The 5,000-nt window shown below is 53.1% G+C and overlaps 1 non-coding gene across 1 annotated transcript in view; it reads left to right on the forward strand.

Moving 5' to 3' along the window:
- The first annotated feature begins 3,682 nt into the window (after window positions 1-3,682).
- The window catches only part of LOC126312924 (small subunit ribosomal RNA), a 1,894-nt gene continuing 576 nt past the window's right edge, over window positions 3,683-5,000 (forward strand). The window contains exon 1 of the ribosomal RNA XR_007554833.1: window positions 3,683-5,000. This exon is cut by the window's right edge and continues 576 nt beyond it. This is a non-coding gene — a ribosomal RNA (small subunit ribosomal RNA).

The raw sequence follows: 5,000 nt of genomic DNA on the forward strand, positions 1-5,000 counted from the left end.
AGTGTTTCCGACACCTCTTCCTGCGGTGGCAACTCTGGGGCAGAGTCGATACTCGCCCACTGGTGGAAGGTAAGCATTCTGCTTTACATCAGTACATAACTAATATTTCAGTCGTCTGACGTCCCTCCTTAGTAAATGATGCAGGACCACATACATAGATGATACATACTGTAAACTGGGGAGGACAGTGTGAACCGCACTCGACCCAGTCACCCTATCTCACAGTCCACTCTGTGTGTAACAAAGCGAAAGCACCAAAGCACTATCGTTCAACAACATCCATTTTATCCTCGCTGCCACAGGACACTATCCAAACAACGACAAGAGGAACGTCACGTCCACTAATAAGACAGAATGTCTCACATCACCCGCAAACAACGCAGCTCAAATCAGCCAGCAACACCCACAGTGGTCCACCCAGTATCAACACAGGACGCAACGCCACGCCACAACACAAAAGGTACAAGTAATAAAATACCCTTTGGCCACACCCCTTATAAAGGCATCGAACCAACCCACCACCTGACACCAGCCAAACGTACATCCTGATTTGACACATCTCTGGCAACCTAACCCACGTTGGCCCTTAACCTAACCCACGTTGGCCCTTAACCTAACCCACGTTGGCCCTTAACCTAACCCACGTTGGCCCTTAACCTAACCCACGTTGGCCCTTAACCTAACCCACGTTGGCCCTTAACCTAACCCACGTTGGCCCTTAACCTTACCCACGTTGGCCCCTAACCTTACCCACGTTGGCCCCTAACCTAACCCACGTTGGCCCCTAACCTAACCCACGTTGGCCCTTAACCTAACCCACGTTGGCCCTTAACCTAACCCACGTTGGCCCTTAACCTAACCCACGTTGGCCCTTAACCTAACCCACGTTGGCCCTTAACCTAACCCACGTTGGCCCTTAACCTAACCCACGTTGGCCCCTAACCTAACCCACGTTGGCCCCTAACCTAACCCACGTTGGCCCCTAACCTAACCCACGTTGGCCCCTAACCTAACCCACGTTGGCCCCTAACCTAACCCACGTTGGCCCCTAACCTAACCCACGCTGCACCTTAACCTAAGTTACGCTGCACCTTAACCTAAGTTACGCTGCACCTTAACCTAAGTTACGCTGCACCTTAACCTAAGTTACGCTGCACCTTAACCTAAGTTACGCTGCACCTTAACCTAAGTTACGCTGCACCTTAACCTAACTTACACTGCACCTTAACCTAACTTACACTGCACCTTAACCTAACTTACACTGCACCTTAACCTAAGTTACACTGCACCTTAACCTAAGTTACACTGCACCTTAACCTAAGTTACACTGCACCTTAACCTAAGTTACACTGCACCTTAACCTAAGTTACACTGCACCTTAACCTAAGTTACACTGCACCTTAACCTAAGTTACACTGCACCTTAACCTAAGTTACACTGCACCTTAACCTAAGTTACACTGCACCTTAACCTAAGTTACACTGCACCTTAACCTAAGTTACACTGCACCTTAACCTAACTTACACTGCACCTTAACCTAACTTACACTGCACCTTAACCTAAGTTACACTGCACCTTAACCTAAGTTACACTGCACCTTAACCTAAGTTACACTGCACCTTAACCTAAGTTACACTGCACCTTAACCTAAGTTACACTGCACCTTAACCTAAGTTACACTGCACCTTAACCTAACTTACACTGCACCTTAACCTAAGTTACACTGCACCTTAACCTAAGTTACACTGCACCTTAACCTAACTTACACTGCACCTTAACCTAACTTACACTGCACCTTAACCTAACTTACACTGCACCTTAACCTAACTTACACTGCACCTTAACTGTCACATGTAACGTCACAGGAATGTAGCTTTGCCTAACAGCAACCCTCTGAACATAGTTCACTGCTTGGATCCTCTGGTGTCATGTGTATTTCTTGATGCCATGGTGCGTACCCTCACATAAAGGTCTTTCGAGTGTTGCGTACTTTCTACACAGTCCCGCTAACCACTGGAAGGGTGTACCGCTACAGAACGAATATCGCCCTCCCCTCCTGCCCTTCCAAGCTGGTCGGTCAGGCGTTTGTTTGTGAAATGAGCCTTGCAGCTGTTCAGTTGCATTCGGTTGTCGATGCAGTCAGTGTACGTTGTGGTACGGCCTGTGTGGACTGTCCGCTGATGTACGCGTAACCCACACTGATCATCCGTCGTTACGTACTGAGTGACATAATGTGGCACATGCTTGACCGTACACCGGCTGCGCCCTACAATGGCGAATCATAAGGGCCATATGTTGTGCACGATGCTACTTGTCTCGTCTCCCCATTACAGCGAGATTGCACTGTTGTACGCCGTACAGACATGTGGTAAGTAGGTACGGACGAAAGTATTGCATGTTGGCCCCCCCCCCCCCTCCTCCCTCTGCCGGGAATCAGCGTGAGCCGTCTGTTGATGTAGCGACGAGGGTTTTCCTATTTAATCGTATTGCCCCACACAACATGATAGCACGGTGGACCGCGTTCCACATCTGCGACATGCTACAGAGGCCGGTTGACAGTCGACCGCGCAAGGGACATTGCACACGTGCGCGGACCATCTTCCACGTGTTCTCTCGTGTACATGCCGCAGTGTGTATGTGGGCTGATGTAGCGTGTCGTGACACATAACATGCAGGCATGCCAGAATCGTAGATTTCGCAAATGTAGATTGACGTATACGTTTGCTGCCAAAGATCCGCAAATGAACTGGAAATCAGTTGTTGAGCGGTTGTTCGCGCTGCAGGTGCATCGGTGATAGCGACGATCGGTACATCTGTGAACCGGTTGTTTCGGCGGTACCCGCCATGCCCCCGAACCTGAGTTGGCCATGTGGGTATGAAGCGATACGAGGCTGTGGCTTGGCGGGACAGTCCCCGGCCGGTGAGGGGGGGCCGCCCGGCGTGCTGGCCGCGCGCTGCGTGAGCGCACGCACTACAGCCGGCTGGTGGGGGGCGCCCAGTGGCAGGAGCGCCGGCCGACGGGCCCGGCTGGCGTCCCAGCTATGCGCCGGCGCACCCTGCGCGCGGCGCCAGGCGGCCAAAGTGGGTTCTGCCGAGCCCGGTGCGAAGCGCGGTGGACATCTGCAGTGTGCTGGTCCGATTGCGGACTGTGTGCGTTGAGGATGCGCCGCCGCCCGGCACTCGGCGTCGCGACGCCGTCTGCTGCTCGGTCGCCCCCAGCGGTTCTCGCAGGTGGTTTGTATCGCAGCTCTGCGGACGTGTTGGCGTGTGCGCTGTGCTGGGAGAGTTCGCTTCTGCACCCAAGTGGGGCTTTGCCCTTCTGTGGCGCTGGCGTTGGAGCTGCCGGTCACCGTAGGTGGCGCGTGTTGTTTCCCGCCGGCAATGCCACGACAGCACGCTCCCGGGCCTCTGTCGGCAGCGGCAAGCTCAGTTGGGAGCACGGGTGTTCGCACTGAAAGCGTCTACTCGCCTATCTCCGGGCGATTGCGCCTCTCTCGAACCCGACCAAGTACTTAGGACGGCGCTGCGCGCCGCCGGGACCTGAGAGGGTTTCGAGGTGTATCGTGCAGGGGAGCTCAGCCTCCTCCTGTTTGCAGAATAATTGAGCGGACGCTTGCGTGTTCGCGCGGGCCCTCGGGACACACTCCCGGGCGGCCGGCTGCTCAGCTCTCGTTGACGCAGCTCCCTGGTTGATCCTGCCAGTAGTCATATGCTTGTCTCAAAGATTAAGCCATGCATGTCTCAGTACAAGCCGCATTAAGGTGAAACCGCGAATGGCTCATTAAATCAGTTATGGTTCCTTAGATCGTACCCACGTTACTTGGATAACTGTGGTAATTCTAGAGCTAATACATGCAAACAGAGTCCCGACCAGAGATGGAAGGGACGCTTTTATTAGATCAAAACCAATCGGATTGGCTCGTCTGGTCCGTTTGCCTTGGTGACTCTGAATAACTTTGGGCTGATCGCACGGTCCTCGTACCGGCGACGCATCTTTCAAATGTCTGCCTTATCAACTGTCGATGGTAGGTTCTGCGCCTACCATGGTTGTAACGGGTAACGGGGAATCAGGGTTCGATTCCGGAGAGGGAGCCTGAGAAACGGCTACCACATCCAAGGAAGGCAGCAGGCGCGCAAATTACCCACTCCCGGCACGGGGAGGTAGTGACGAAAAATAACGATACGGGACTCATCCGAGGCCCCGTAATCGGAATGAGTACACTTTAAATCCTTTAACGAGTATCTATTGGAGGGCAAGTCTGGTGCCAGCAGCCGCGGTAATTCCAGCTCCAATAGCGTATATTAAAGTTGTTGCGGTTAAAAAGCTCGTAGTTGGATTTGTGTCCCACGCTGTTGGTTCACCGCCCGTCGGTGTTTAACTGGCATGTATCGTGGGACGTCCTGCCGGTGGGGCGAGCCGAAGGCGTGCTTGCGCGTCCCGAGGCGGACCCCGTTGAAATCCTACCAGGGTGCTCTTAGTTGAGTGTCTCGGTGGGCCGGCACGTTTACTTTGAACAAATTAGAGTGCTTAAAGCAGGCAAGCCCGCCTGAATACTGTGTGCATGGAATAATGGAATAGGACCTCGGTTCTATTTTGTTGGTTTTCGGAACCCGAGGTAATGATTAATAGGGACAGGCGGGGGCATTCGTATTGCGACGTTAGAGGTGAAATTCTTGGATCGTCGCAAGACGAACAGAAGCGAAAGCATTTGCCAAGTATGTTTTCATTAATCAAGAACGAAAGTTAGAGGTTCGAAGGCGATCAGATACCGCCCTAGTTCTAACCATAAACGATGCCAGCCAGCGATCCGCCGCAGTTCCTCCGATGACTCGGCGGGCAGCCTCCGGGAAACCAAAGCTTTTGGGTTCCGGGGGAAGTATGGTTGCAAAGCTGAAACTTAAAGGAATTGACGGAAGGGCACCACCAGGAGTGGAGCCTGCGGCTTAATTTGACTCAACACGGGAAACCTCACCAGGCCCGGACACCGGAAGGATTGACA

Source organism: Schistocerca gregaria, unplaced genomic scaffold (assembly GCF_023897955.1).
Source record: "Schistocerca gregaria isolate iqSchGreg1 unplaced genomic scaffold, iqSchGreg1.2 ptg000458l, whole genome shotgun sequence".
Classification (NCBI taxonomy): domain Eukaryota; kingdom Metazoa; phylum Arthropoda; class Insecta; order Orthoptera; family Acrididae; genus Schistocerca; species Schistocerca gregaria.